This window comes from Eschrichtius robustus, chromosome 15 (genome assembly GCF_028021215.1).
Source record: "Eschrichtius robustus isolate mEscRob2 chromosome 15, mEscRob2.pri, whole genome shotgun sequence".
Taxonomy (NCBI): Eukaryota; Metazoa; Chordata; class Mammalia; order Artiodactyla; family Eschrichtiidae; genus Eschrichtius; species Eschrichtius robustus.
The window spans coordinates 87760734-87776953 of record NC_090838.1 but is presented as its reverse complement, the minus strand read 5'-3'; the positions used below and the strand labels follow the sequence as shown (position 1 = coordinate 87776953).

Genomic DNA, 16220 nt, shown 5'->3' with positions numbered 1-16220 from the left:
GCTCATAGAATTAAGTAGTATCCTCCGAGTCTTGATAATAACAAGGTACTATTTGAAAAATGAACTTTTCTGTTCTGTTTTTGTGTATCAGGTTAGTTATTTGTGCATCTGTGTGTTAATTTTTCATCTATACTATTTATAGATTTTTAAATTAAATTGTTGAATCTAAGACTGTTATTTAATTGCTGAACTATATGAAATTGCTATTTTTTGTCAGAAGTGGTCAAATATCAGCAATTTCATATGGTTCAACCAGTAATTCTTTGAAAGCCTAAAGGTACCCTTTTCACTGGAAAACTGACTTGATTGCTTGATTTGAAGGAATTAAAGTGGTTTCTTTCGAAATTTTCTATGTTTCAGATTCTTAGGTTCACAGAATGTGATTTGTACTTAGATTTGTCTAATCTGGGTATGTGCTTTTCTACAATTAAAAAAAGTTAGATTCAATCTTCAGTAAAAACAAAATGGTAAACAAAACCAGGGACTTCCAGTAAGATGATAGTGTGAAAGTTTCCTCATGGGTTCCTGCCAGGTTCCTGCATAGAAACTGATTGAAATGATTCAGAGAAACGCAAAAATAAGAATTTTGATACTAATGTTGAAAACAGGAAATTGTCAAACACATATCACTAATTTGAAGGAGTTTTTTGTCTATTACGTTAAAGTTTGAACTTTTTCTGAGAGCAGATAAGCCACTCTCCCCACGAGAGCAAGGTAGTACTATGGGAAATATGAATGGAGAAAATTCTAGAGGTCACTAGTAACGCTATGTTTGCGTGGACTGTGGAGGATATGCTGTGAGGGAGGGTTGTAGAAAGACCATGTGTAACTGCTGTCTGCTTAGAAGAGCCAACAGTGTCCCGTGGAATTCCTTTTTTTTCTTTTGCCCTACCCAGGTACGTGGGGAGTTTCTTGCCTTTTGGGAGGTCTGAGGTCTTCTGCCAGCGTTCAGTAGGTGTTCTATAGGAGCAGTTCCACATGTAGATGTATTTCTGATGTATCTGTGGGGAGGAAGGTGATCTCCGCGTCTTACTCTTCCGCCATCTTGAAGCTCCCTGTCCCGTGGAATTCCTAGCAGGACTAGCTGAGAGCTTTACTGCATAGTCTTGGCTTTCTAGGTAGAGTGTGGACTTGCTCTGATGTCACGGAGAGAACACTTTTATTTTTTTATTATGTTTTAAAATTTATTTTATTGAAGTATAGTTGGTTTACAGTGTTGTGTTAGTTTCAGGTGTCCAGCAAAGTGATTCAGTTTTACACATATATATAACACATATAAATATTCTTTTTTCACATTCTTTTCCATTATAGTTTCTTACAGGATACTGAATAGAGTTCGTGTGCTATACAGTAGGACCTTGTTGTTTATCCATTCTATATATAATAGTTTGCATCTACTAACCCCAAACTCCCAAGAGAGAACACTTTTAATACGGAAGGGTGGCATTAGAAGCAAAGGACGGATGCGACCGAGATGGGAAGTGACCCCATGCTGAGCCCTTTCACAGCTGTGGGCTCTGGAGTAAGAGCAGTAGTCACATCTGGGCCTGAAAGAAAATACGTGTGACGTTATCCAGGGGTCCATGGGCCCCAGGGATCTTTTCAAAAGCATGGCCAGTTCACCTCAAAGCAGGGGGGCAGTTTGGAATTTGGAGTGGGAGTATTTGTCCGCTGCTACTGGCTACTCTCCTTACTTGGTGAGGCTGGCCTTTGGGAAGGTGGTTCCCAAAAGTACCAAGAAAATGCATGTAGGGCAGAGACTGCACCCAGATCCATATCCCTCCCACCACTCAAGAGCTGCTAAAAGACTGAACCTGTATGCCATCCCATCCTCCTGCTTACTTCTTAAAAACTTTTAATTTTTAAAAAAGTTTCAAATGAAGAAATGAAGAGTTATAAGGATGGTACAAACAACTTCTCTATGCATTTCACGTATTGCGAACATTTTGCCTCTATCATCTTTCTATGTATCTATAGATATTTGTTTCTTTTCAGGACCATTTGAGAGTAAATTACAGAAATTGTGCCTTTTTACTCCTAAATAATTTTATTTCCTAACAACAGGGAATTCTCTTACAACAGTTCAGGTGTCAAATTTAGGAAATGTATCATTGGCACAGTGTTACATACTCTTTGGCACAATGTTACATACTCTGTCATCTATCTTCTGTTACTTTGTTCTAATAACGTTCTTTATAGCATTTATTTTTTTTCTGGTCCAGGATCCCATCCAGAATTGTAGTTTGTATGTAGTTGTCTTGTCCCCTTCAGTCTCTTGTCTGGGGCAGTTCCTAAGCCTCTGTCTTCGATGACCTTGACATTTTTTTATAGCAGAAGCTTTTTGTTTTGTGCATTGTTACTCACTTTGGATGTGTCTGATGTTTCCTTGAGATTAGGTTCAGATGATGCATTTCTGGCAAGAATACCACATAAATGAGGTGTGTCCTCTGTGCATCATGGCAGAGGACACGTGGTGTCTGGTCTGTTACTGCTGATGTGAACTTTGATCATGTGATTAAGATGATATCTGCCAGGCTTCTCCAAGGTAAAGGTAGCGTTTTTCCTTTTGTAAATTAATGGCTACTTTGTGGGAAGATACTTTGAGATGATATACATATCCTGTTCCTCATTAAACTTTCACCTACTGGTTTTGGCATCCTTTTTTTTTTTTGATTAAAAATTTAAAAAAAATTGAAACAATTTTTAAAAGTTACTTCTCATTTACAGTTATTATAAAATATTGGCTATATTCTCCATGTTGTACAATACATCCTGGAACCTATCTTATACCCAGTAGTTTGTACTTCCCACTCCCCGTCCCCTGTCTGGCCCCTCCCCTCTTCCCTTTCCCCACTGGTAACCACTAGTCTGTTCACTGTATGTGTGAGTCTGCTTCTTTTTTGTTATATTCACTAATTTGCTGTATTTTTTAGATTCCACGTATAGGTGATATCATACAGTATTTGTCTTTCTCTAGCATCCATTTTTGATTTTTGCCTGACTCAGTTATTGCTTGGACAGTTGCAAAGGGGTGATTTTCTAACATTCATCCTTCTTTCATCATTTATAAGCTGGCATTCCACTGTAAGAAACACTTTTCTCTCATCTGTTAATTGTTATTTATTAATATGGACTCACAGATTCTTACTTTATTTAATAAGTTACGATTCATTACCATCAGTATTTGTTTTAGTACTTAAATTGCAGTGAATTTAGCCAGGGGGAGCCCCTCGAGTGGCTTCCTGTGCCATTATGACATGTCCTATCTTTTTCTTTTTTTTTTTTTTTTTTGACTTCTGTCCTCAAGGAATTTATTTTTTTAATTTATTTATTTTTAACATCTTCATTGGAGTATAATTGCTTTACAATGGTTTGTTACTTTCTGCTTTACAACAGAGTGAATCAGCTATACATATACCTATATCCCCATATCTCCTCCCTCTTGCGTCTCCCTCCCACCCTCCCTATCCCACCCCTCTAGGTGGTCACAAAGCACTGAGCTGATCTCTCTGTGCTATGCGGCTGCTTCCCACTAGCTATTTTACATTTGGTAGTATATATAAGTCCATGCCATGCTCTCACTTCGTCCCAGCTAACACTTCCCCCTCCCCATGTCCTCAAGTCCATTCTCTGCGTCTGCGTCTTTATTCCTGTCCTGCCCCTCGGTTCTTCATAAATTTTTTTTTTTGGATTCCATATATATGTGTTAGCATACGGTATTTGTTTTTCTCTTTCTGACTTACTTCACTCTATGACAACTCTAGGTCCATCCACCTCACTACAAATAACTCAATTTTGTTTCTTTATATGGCTAAGTAATGTCCCATTGTATATATGTGCCACATCTTCTTTATCCAGTCATCTGTTGATGGACACTTAGGTTGATTCCATGTCCTGGCTATTGTAGATAGAGTTGCAAAGAACATTGTGGTACATGACTCTTTTTGAATTATGGTTTTCTCAGGGTATATGCCCAGTAGTGGGATTGCTGGGTCATATGGTAGTTCTATTTTTAGTTCTTTAAGGAACCTTCATACTGTTCTCCATAGTGGCTGTATCAATTTACATTCCCACCAACAGTGCAAGAGGGTTCCCTTTTCTCCACACCCTCTCCAGCATTTATTGTTTGTAGATTTTTTGATGATGGCCATTCTGACTGGTGTGAGTTGATACCTCATTGTAGTTTAGATTTGCATTTCTCTAACGATTAGTGATGTTGAGCATCATTTCATGTGTTTGTTGGCAATCTGTATATCTTCTTTGGAGAAATGTCTATTTCGGACTTCTGCCCATTTTTGGATTGGGTTGTTTGTTTTTTTTTCATATTGAGCTGCATGAGCTGCTTGTATATTTTGGAGATTAATCCTTTGTCAGTTGCTTCATTTGCAAATATTTTCTCCCATTTTGAGGGTTGTCTTTTTGTCTTGTTTGTGGTTTCCTTTGCTGTGCAAAAGCTTTTAAGTTTCATTAGGTCCCATTTGTTTATTTTTGTTTTTATTTCCATTTCTCTAGAAGGTGGGTCAAAAAGGATCTTACTGTGATTTATGTCATAGAGTGTTCTGCCTAGGTTTTCCTCTAAGAGTTTTATAGTGTCTGGCCTTACATTTAGGTCTTTAATCCATTTTGAGTTTATTTTTGTGTATGGTGTTAGGGAGTGTTCTGATTTCATTCTTTTACATGTAGCTGTCCAATTTTCCCAGCAACACTTACTGAAGAGGCTGTCTTTTCTCTATTGTATATTCTTGCCTCCTTTATGAAAAACAAGGTGACCATATGTACATGGGTTTATCTCTGGGCTTTCTATCCTGTTCCATTGATCTGTATTTCTGTTTTTGTGCCAGTGCCATACTGTCTTGATTACTGTAGCTCTGTAGTATAGTCTGAGGTCAGGGAGCCTGATTCCTCCAGCTCCGTTTTTCTTTCTCAAGATTGCTTTGGCTATTCGGAGTCTACTGTGTTTCCTTATAAATCGTGAAATTTTTTGTTCTAGTTCTGTGAAAAATGCCATTGGTAGTTTGATAAGGATTGCATTGAATCTGTAGATTGCTTTGGGTAGTATAGTCATTTTCACAATATTGATTCTTCCAATCCAAGAATATGGTATATCTCTCCATCTGTTTGTATCTTTAATTTCTTTCATCAGTGTCTTATAGTTTTCTGCATACAAGTCTTTCGTCTCTTTAGGTAGGTTTATTCCTAGGTATTTTATTCTTTTTGTTGCAATGGTAAATGGGAGTGTTTCCTTAATTTCTCTCTCAGATTTTTCATCATTAATGTATAGGAATGCAAGAGATTTCTGTGCATTAATTTTGTATCCTGCTACTCTACCAAATTCACTGATTAGCTCTCGTAGTTTTCTGGTAGCGTCTTTAGGATTCTCTACCTATAATATCATGTCATCTGCAAACAGTGACAGCTTTACTTCTTTTCTGATTTGGATTCCTTTTATTTCTTTTTCTTTTCTGATTGCTGTGGCTAAAACTTCCAACACTATGTTGAATAATAGTGGTGAGAGTGGGCAACCTTGTCTTGTTCCTGATCTTAGTGGAAATGGTTTCAGTTTTTCACCTTTGAGAACAATGTTGGCTGTGGGTTTGTCATATATGGCCTTTATTATGTTGAGGAAAGATCCCTCTATGCCTACTTTCTGGAGGGTTTTTATCATAAATGGGTGTTGAATTTTGTCAAAAGCTTTTTCTGCATCTATTGAGATGATGATATGGTTTTTATCCTTCAGTTTGTTAATATGGTGTATCACACTGATTGATTTGCATATATTGAAGAATCCTTGCATTCCTGGGATAAACCCCACTTGATCATGGTGTATGATCGTTTTTTATGTGCTGTTGGATTCTGTTTGCTAGTATTTTGTTGAGCTTTTTTGCATCTGTATGCATCAGTGATATTGGCCTGTAGTTTTCTTTCTTTGTGACATCTTTGTCAGGTTTTGGTATCAGGGTGGTGATGGCCCCATAGAATGAGTTTGGAAGTGTTCCTCCCTCTGCTATATTTTGGAAGAGTTTGAGAAGGACAGGTGTTAGCTATTCTCTAAATGTTTGGTAGAATTTGCCTGTGAAGCCATCTGGTCCTGGGCTTTTGTTTGTTGGAAGATTTTTAATCACAGTCTTAATTTCAGTGTTTGTGATTGGTCTGTTTATATTTTCTACTTCTTCCTGGTTCAGTCTTGGAAGGTTGTGCTTTTCTAAGAATTTGTCCATTCCTTCCAGGTTGTCCATTTTATTGGCATAGAGTTGCTTGTAGTAATCTCTCATGATCCTTTGTATTTCTGCAGTGTCAGTTGTTACTTCTTTATCATTTCTAATTCTGTTGATTTGAGTCTTCTCCTTTTTTTCTTGATGAGTCTGGCCAATGGTTTATCAAGTTTGTTTATCTTCTCAAAGAACCAGCTTTTAGTTTTATTGATCTTTGCTACTGTTTCCTTCATTTCTTTTTCATTTATTTCTGATCTGATCTTTATGATTTCTTACCTTCTGCTAACTTTGGGGTTTTTTTGTTCTTCTTTCTCTAATTGCTTTAGGTATAAGGTTAGGTTGTTTATTTGAGGTTTTTCTTGTTTCTTGAGGTAGGATTGTATTGCTATAAAGTTCCCTCTTAGAACTGCTTTTGCTGCATCCCGTAGGTTTTGGGTCATCGTGTTTTCATTGTCATTTGTTTCTAGGTATTTTTTGATTTCTTCTTTGATTTCTTCAGTGATTTCTTGGTTATTTAGTAGTGTATTGTTTAGCCTCCATGTGTTTTTATTTTTTACAGATTTTTTCCTGTAATTGATATGTATTCTCATAGTGTTGTGGTTGGAGAAGACACTTGATGCGATTCCAATTTTCTTAAATTTACCAAGGCTTGATTTGTGACCCAAGATATGATCTATCCTGGAGAATGTTCCATGAGCACTTGAGAAGAAAGTGTATTCTGTTGTAATTGGATGGAATGTCCTATAAATATCAATTAAGTCCATCTTGTTTAATGTATCATTTAAAGCTTGTGTTTCCTTATTTATTTTCATTTTGGATGGTCTTTCCATTGGTGAAAGTGGGGTGTTAAAGTCCCCTACTATGATTGTGTTACTGTCGATTTCCCCTTTTATGGCTGTTAGCATTTGCCTTATGTATTGAGGTGCTCCTTTGTTGGGTGCATAAATATTTAAAATGATTATATATTTTTCTTGGATTGATCCCTTGATTATTATTTAGTGTCCTTCTTTGTCTCTTATAATAGTCTTTATTTTAAAATCTATTTTGTGTTATATGAGAATTGCTACTCCAGCTTTCTTTTCATTTCTATTTGCATGGAATATCTTTTTCCATCCCCTCACTTTCAGTCTGTATGTTTCCCTAGGTCTGAAGTGGGTCTCTTGTATACAGCACATGTATGGATCTTGTTTTGGTATCCATTCAGCCAGTCTATGTCTTTTGGTTGGAGCATTTAATCCATTTACATTTAAGGTAATTATAGATATGTATGTTCCTACTATCATTTTCTTCGTTGTTTTGGGTTTGTTTTTGTAGGTCCTTTTCTTCTCTTGTGTTTCCCGCTTAGAGAAGTTCCTTTAGTGTTTGTTGTAGAGCTGGATTGGTGGTGCTGAATTCTCTTAGCTTTTGCTTGTCTGTAAAGGTTTTAATTTCTCTGTCAAAGCTGAATGAGATCCTTGCTGGGTAGAGTAATCTTGGTTGTAGGTTTTTCCCTTTCATCACTTTAACTATGTCCTGCCACTCCCTTCTGGCTTGCAGAGTTTCTGCTGAAAGATCAGCTGTTAACCTTGTGGGGATTCCCTTGTATGTTATTTGTTGTTTTTCTCTTGCTGCTTTTAATATTTTCTCTTTATTTAATTTTTGATAGTTTGATTAATGTGTGTCTTGGCATGTTTCTCCTTGGATTTATCCTGTATGGGACTCTCTGTGCTTCCTGGACTTGATTAACTATTTCCTTTCCCATATTAGGGAAGTTTTCAACTATAATCTCTTCAAATATTTTCTCATCCCTTTCTTCTACTCTTCTTCTTCTGGGACCCCTATAATTCGAATGTTGGTACATTTAATATTGTCCCAGAGGTCTCTGAGACTGTCCTCAATTCTTTTCAGTCTTTATTCTGCTCTGCAGTAGTTATTTCCACTATTTTATCTTCCAGGTCACTTATCCGTTTTTCTGCCTTAGTTATTCTGCTATTGATTCCTTCTGGAGAATATTTAATTTCATATATTGTGTTGTTCATCATTGTTTGCTCTTTAGTTCTTCTATGTCCTGGTTAAACGTTTCTTGTATTTTCTCCATTCTGTTTCCAAGATTTTGGATCATCTTTACTATCATTACTCTGAATTCTTTTTCAGGTTGACTGCCTATTTCTTTTTCATTTGTTTGGTCTGATGGGTTTTTACCTTGCTCCTTCATCTGCTGTGTGTTTCTCTGTCTTCTCATTTTGCTTAACTTACTGTGTTTGGGGTCTTTTTTTCACAGGCTGCAGGTTTGTAGTTCCCATTGTTTTTGGTGTCTGACCCCAGTGTCTTAAGGCTGGTTCAGTGGGTTGTGTAGGCTTTCTGGTGTAGGGGACTAGTATCTGTGTTCTGGTCGATGAGGCTGGATCTTGTCTTTCTGGTGGTCATGTCTGTGTCCGGTGGTGTGCCTGGGGTGTCCGTGACCGTATTATGATTTTAGGCAGCCTCTCTGCTAATGCGTGCAGTTGTGTTCCTGTCTTGCTAGTTGTTTGTCATAGGGTGTCCAGCACTGTAGCTTGCTGGTCGTTGAGTGGAGCTGGGTCTTAGTGTTGAGATGGACGTCTCTGGGAGAGCTTTCGCTGTTTGATATTATGTGTAGCTGGGAGCTCTCTGTTGGACCAATGTCCTGAACTTGGCTCTCCCATCTCAGAGGCACAGGCCTGACACCTGGCTGGAGCACCAAGACCCTGTCAGCCACACGGCTCAGAAGAAAAGGGAGAAAAAAAGAAAGAAAGAAAGAAAAAAAAAGTAAAGTTATTAAAATAAAAAATAATTATTAAAAATAAAAGAAATTGAAAAGTAATAAAAAGAGAAGAAGAAAGAAAGAAGAGAGCAACCAAACCAAAAAACCAATCCACCAATTATAACAAGCACTAAAAAGTATACTAAAAAAAAACCAAAAAAAACCCAAAACACCCCAAAAAACCGGCCAGACAGAATCCTAGGACAAATGGTAAAAGTAAAGCTATACAGACAAAATCACACAAAGAAGCATACAAATACACATTCACAAAAAGAGAAAAAGGAGTAGAAAATATATATCATATCTCCCAAAGTCCACCTCCTCAATTTGGGATGATTGGTTGTCTACTCAGGTATTCCACAGATGCAGGGTACATCGTTGATTGTGGAGATTTAATCCGCTGCTCCTGAGGCTGCTGGGAGAGATTTCCCTTTCTCTTCTTTGTTCGCACAGCTCCTGGGGTTCAGGTGTGGATTTGGCCCCGCCTCTGCGTGTAGGTCGCCTGAGGGCGTCTGTTCCCATCCAAACAGGACGGGGTTAAAGTAGCAGCTGATTAGGGGGCTCTGGCTCACTCAGGCTGGGGAGAGGGAGGGGTACGGAATGTGGGGCCAGCCTGCGGCAGCAGAGGCCAGCATAACGTTGCAACAGCCTGAGGTGCACCGCGTGTTCTCCTGGGAAGTTGTCCCTGGATCACAGGACCCTAGCATTGGCGGGCTGCACAGGCTCCCAGGAGGGGAGGTGTGGACAGGGACCTGTGCTTGCACGCATGCTTCTTGGTGGCTGCAGCAGCAGCCTTAGCATTTCATGCCCGTTTCTGGTGTCTGCACTGATAGGTGCGGCTCACATCCGTCTCTGGAGCTCCTTTAGGCGGTGCTCTGAATCTCCTCTACTCACACACCCCGAAATAATGGTCTCTTGCCTCTTAGGCAGTTCCAGACTTTTTCCCAGACTCCCTCCCTGATAGCTGTGGTGCACTAGCCCGCTTAAGGCTGTGTTCACGCAGCCAACCCCAGTCCTCTCCCTGGGATTGGACCGAAGCCCGAGCCTCAGCTCCCAGCCCCCACCTGCCCAGGTGGGTGAGCAAACAAGCCTCTCAGACTGGTGAGTGCTGGTTGGCACCGATCCTCTGTGTGGGAATCTCTGCTTTGCCGTCTGCATCCCTGTTGCTGTGCTCTCCTCAGTGGCTCCAAAGCTTCCCCCCGCCACCCACTGTCTCCACCAGTGAAGGGGCTTCCTAGGGTGGGGAAACTTTTTCTCCTTCAAGCTCCCTCCCAGTGGTGCAGATCCTGTCCCTATTCTTTTGTCTGTGTTTTTTCTTTTTTCTTTTGCCCTACCCAGGTACGTGGGGAGTTCCTTGCCTTTAGGGAGGTCTGAGGTCTTCTGCCAGCATTCAGTAGGTGTTCTGTAGGAGTTGTTCCACATGTAGATCAGCAATTTCTGATGTATTTGTGGGGAGGAAGGTGATCTCCACGTCTTACTCTTCTGCCATCTTGAACCTCTCCCTTTAATTTTTTTTTTTAATTTAATTTTTTTTAATTGCAGTCTATGTCCTTTTTTAAAAATAACATTTTCTTAGACTTTAAAATAAAGACTGTTACAAGAGACAAAGAGGGACACTACATAATGATCAAGGGATCAATCTAAGAAGAAGATATAACAATTATAAATATTTACGCACGCAACATAGGAGCACCTCAATACATAAGGCAAATGCTAACGGCCATAAAAGGAGAAATTGAAAGTAACACAATCATAGTACGGGAGTTTAACACCCCACTTTCACCAATGGACAGATCATCCAAAATGAAAACAAATAAGGAAACACAAGCGTCACATGATACATTAAACAAGATGGACTTAATTGATATTTATAGGACATTCCATCCAAAAACAACAGAATACACTTTCTTCTCAAGTGCTCATGTAACATTCTACAGGATAGACCATATCTTGGGTCACAAATCAAGCCTTGGTAAATTTAAGCAAATTGAAATAGTATCAAGTATCTTTTCCAACCACAGTGCTATGAGACTAGATATCAATTACAGGAAAAAAAATTCTAAAAAATACAAACACATGGAGGCTAAACAATGCACTACTAAATAACCAAGAGATCACTGAAGAAATCAAAGAGGAAATAAAAAAATACCTAGAAACAAATGACAATGAAAACACGATGACCCAAAACCTATGGGATGCAGCAAAAACAGTTCTAAGAAGGAAGTTTATAGCAATACAGTCCTACCTCAAGAAATAAGAAAAATCTAAAATAAACAGCCTAACTTTGCACCTAAAGCAATTAGAGAAAGAAGAACAACAAAAACAAAAAAACCCCAAAGTTAGCAGAAGGAAAGAAATCATAAAGATCAGATCAGAAATAAATGAAAAAGAAATGAAGGAAACAGTAACAAAGATTAATGAAACTAAAAGCTGGTTCTTTGAGAAGGTAAACAAAATTGATAAACCATTAACCAGACTCATCAAGAAAAAAAAGGGAGAAGACTCAGATCAACAGAATTACAAATGAAAAAGGAGAAGTAACAACTGACACTGCAGAAATACAAAGGATCATGAGAGATTACTACAAGCAACTCTATGCCAATAAAATGGACAACCTGGAAGAAATGAACAAATTCGTAGAAAAGCACAACTTTCTGAGACTGAACCAGGAAGAAATAGAAAATATAAAGAGAGCAGTCACAAGCACTGAAATTGAGACTGTGATTAAAAATCTTCCAACAAACAAAAGGCCAGGACCAGATGGCTTCACAGGCGAATTCTATCAAACATTTAGAGAAGAGCTAACACCTATCCTTCTCAAACTCTTCCAAAATACAGCAGAGGGAGGAACACTCCCAAACTCATTCTATGAGGCCATCATCACCCTGATACCAAAACCATACAGTGATGTCACAAAAAAAGAAAACTACAGGCTAACATCACTGATGCACATAGATGCAAAAATCCTCAACAAAATACTAGCAAATAGACTCCAACAGCACATTAAAAGGATCATACACCATGATCAAGTGGGGTTTATCCCAGGAATGCAAGGATTCTTCAATATATGCAAATCAGTCAACTTGATACACCATATTAACAAATTGAAGGATAAAAACTATATGATAAACTCAATAGATGCAGAAAAAGCTTTCGACAGAATTCAACACCCATTTATGATAAAAACTCTCCAGAAAGTAGGCATAGAGGGAACCTACCACAACATAATAAAAGCCATGTATGACAAACCCACAGCCAACATCGTTCTCGATGGTGAAAAACTGAAAGCATTTCCTCTAAGATCAGGAACAAGACAAGGTTGCCCACTCTCACCACTGTTATTCAACATAGTTTTGGAAGTTTTAGCCACAGCAATCAGGGAAGAAATAGAAATTAAAGGCATCTAAATCAGAAGAGAAGAAGTAAAACTGTCACTGTTTGCAGATAACATGATAGTATACATAGAGAAGCCTAAAGATGCTACCAGAAAACCACTAGAGCTAATCAGTGAATTTGGTAGAGTAGCAGGATACAAAATTAATGCACAGAAATCACTTGCATTCCTATACACGAATGGTGAAAAATCTGAAAAATAAATTAAGGAAACACTCCCATTTACCATTGCAAAAAAAAGGATAAAACACCTAGGAATAAACCTACCTAAAGAGACGAAAGACTTGTATGCAGAAAACTATAAGACACTGATGAAAGAAATTAAAGATACAAACAGATGTAGAGATATACCATGTTCTTGGATTGGAAGAATCAACATTGTGAAAATGATTATACTACCCAAAGCAATCTACAGATTCAGTGCAATCCCCATCAAACTACCAATGGCATTTTTCACAGAACTAGAACAAAAAAATGTCACAATTTGTATGGAAACAAAAAAGACCCCAATAGCCAAAGCAATCTAAAAAAGAAAAATGGAGCTGGAAGAATCAGGCTCCCAGACTTCAGACTATACTACAAAGCTACAGTAATCAATACAGTATGGTACTGGAACAAAAGCAGAAATATAGATCAGTGGAAAAGGATAGAAAGCCCAGAGAGAAACCCACGCACATATGGTCACCTTATGTTTGATAAAGGAGGCAAGAGTATACAGTGGAGAAAAGGCAGCCTCTTCAATAAGTGGTGCTGGGAAAGCTGGACAGCTGCATGTAAAAGAATGAAATTAGAACACTTCCTAACACCATACACAAAAATAAACTCAAAATGGATTAAAGACCAAATGTAAGGCCAGACACTATAAAACTCTTAGAGCAAAACATAGGCAGAACACTTGGTGACATAAATCACAGCAATATCCTTTTTGACCCACCTCCTAGAGAAATGGAAGTAAAAACAAAAATAAACAAATGGGAACTAATGAAACTTAAAAGCTTTTGCACAGCAAAGGAAACCATAAATAGAATGAAAAGACCACCCTCAGAATGCGAGAAAATATTTTCGAATGAAGCAACTGACAAACGATTAATCTCCAATATATACAAACAGCTCATGCAGTTCAATCTCAAAAAAGCAAACAACCCAATCCAAAAATGGGCAGAAGACTGAAATAGACATTTCTCCAAAGAAGATATATAGATTGCCATCAAACACATGAAAAGATTCTCAACATCACTAATCATTAGAGAAGTACAAATCAAAACTACAATGAGGGGGCTTCCCTGGTGGCGCAGTGGTTAAGAATCTGCCTGCCAATGCAGGGGACACGGGTTTGAGCCCTGGTCTGGGAAGATCCCACATGCCGCAGAGCGGCTAGGCCCGTGAGCCACGACTACTGAGCCTGCGCGTCTGGAGCCTGTGCTCCGCCACAAGAGAGGCCACGATAGTGAGAGGCCCGCACACCGCGATGAAGAGTGGCCCCCGCTTGCCGCAACTAGAGAAAGCCCTCACACAGAAACGAAGACCCAATACAGCCAAAAATAAATAAATAAATAAATAAAAACTACAATGAGGTATCATCTCACAGCGGTCAGAATGGCCATTATCAAAAAATCTACAAACAGTAAATTATGGAGAGGGTGTAGAGAAAAGGGAACCGTCTTGCACTGTTGGTGGGAATGTAAATTGATACAGCCACTATGGAGAACAGTATGGAGGTTCCTTAAAGAACTAAAAATAGAACTACCAACTACCATATGACCCAGTAATCCCACTACTGGGCATATATCCTGAGAAAACCATAATTCAAAGAGTCATGTACCACAATGTTCATTGCAGCTCTATTTACAATAACCAGGACATGGAAGCAACCTAAGTGTTCATCAACAGATGAGTGGATAAAGAAGATCATATATACAATGGAATATTAGCCATAAAAAGAAATGAAATTGAGTTATTTGTAGTGAGGTGGATGGACCTAGAGTCTGCCATACAGAGTGAAGTAAGTGAGAAAGAGAAAAACAAACATTGTATGCTACACATATATATGGAATCTAAGAAAAAAAAAAACGGTTCTGATTAACCTACGGGCAGGACAGAAATAAAGACAGAGATGTAGAGAATGGACTTGAGGACACAGGCAGGGGGAAGGGTAAGCTGGGATGAAGTGAGAGAGTAGCTTTGAGATATATACACTACCAAATGTAAGATAGCTAGTGGGAAGCAGCTGCATAGCACAGGGAGATCAGCTCGGTGCTTTGTGACCACCTAGAGGGGTGGGCAATGGAAGGTGGGAGGGATACGCAAGAGGGAGGGGATATGGGGATATATGTATGCATATAGCTGATTCACTTCGTTATCCAGCAGAAACCAACACACCACTGTAAAGCAATTATACTCCAATAAAGATGTTAAAATAAAATAAAATAAAATAACATTTTCTTAGTTAACACAAGAATGCTCCAGGTTCATCTTAAAGTTATTTCTCCAAAGGGTTATAATTCTTTTTTAGTGGCAGATGTCTAGAATCCACTATCTTGGCACCATGTAAGTGGTAAGAGGTAAAGGGGGAAGAAATCACAGGACAGTTCACTCATGCTCATTTTGGACACAATCTGCTTGGTGTGATCGGCCCTTGTCCCTGCTATTTAGACTTGGCATTTAACACGGTCTTCATTTCTATAGCCTTAGAGTATGTTCTGATCTCAGAGCAAGTTACCTATTATTATTTCTAGATTTTTTTGACCTTTTAAAAACATTTTGTCTTTTACATGAATTTTAGAATCACATGTCAAAATTCAAGTTCCAAAAAAATTTCGTTGATGTTTTAAGAAGTGTTGCATTTACTATTTAGTTTAGGGTGGGATTTATCTATGTTTTTTGCAAGATTGAGATTAATAAATGACTTCATTTTTTTCTTCCATTACAGGCTCTAGGAAAAGGCTTATAGTTTTTATCACATAAATCTTGTGTGCCTCTTGTTATAATTGTTATAGTGTAATTGTTTATAGTTTTGTGTTTGTGAATAGTATCTTTTTAACATTTCTTCTATTGTGAATTAACACATATGGAAAAGTGTCTAAACCATGGATGTATAGTAATGAATTTTATTTAACCAGTAACCAGGTCAATAAGAAGAACCTTGCTGGCACCCTGAGACTCCCCTGTATGCCCTTTCCTAATCACAGATCCCCTCTCTTCCTTTCCTCCTAAAGCCAGTTTACAGAAACTAGAGCTGCTTATTAATACATTGTTCAATACAGGGAAACATGACAGTTAAGCAGGGGAGACTTTCTTCCCTGCCACAGAATTCTTCAGAGGTATTTACTCTGTGGTCCTTTATGTAAGGGCCAAAGAATAATATAATTGACTATTTTTAAGGCTAGCTTTATGAGACAGGCAGATTTATATTTCTTAATTCTGTTTTGTATAGAATGATTCCATCCTTGATTGAGTAAAGCAGAGATTACAATATAAATTAAAAAGAGTCTTTCCAAGGTTTGTTTTGTTTAGATGTCAAAATAGTAGCCTTAGATTATCTAGCTTGATAGAGAAGCTGAAACGGTTGTTCTGATTTTTCTTAGTTTAATGAGGTTGTGGAAATTGCTCGGACCATTTACCAGCCTCAGCTCCCTTCCGGTGCTGCCAATCAAGATAAATGCATGGTTTCTTTTCTGCCTCTCTTAGATTTTGTTATCCAGTTCCGTCTTGGGGCCTCTTCTCACTATGTACTTTGTATCTGAGCTGTCTCATACTATTGCTTCAATGCCTACGTTTATCCTCATAAAATCCACTTTTATTTCCCAGACCAGGCTTTCCTGACCTGTGATTCTCTTAAATTCAAATAATTGACT

The 16220-nt window shown here is 38.3% G+C and overlaps 1 protein-coding gene across 2 annotated transcripts in view; it reads left to right on the top strand.

Annotated features, from left to right (window-relative positions):
- MGAT4A (alpha-1,3-mannosyl-glycoprotein 4-beta-N-acetylglucosaminyltransferase A) overlaps positions 1 to 16220 on the top strand; it is a 110920-nt gene that overhangs the window by 32739 nt on the left and 61961 nt on the right. The gene's annotated exons all lie outside the window — the stretch shown is intronic.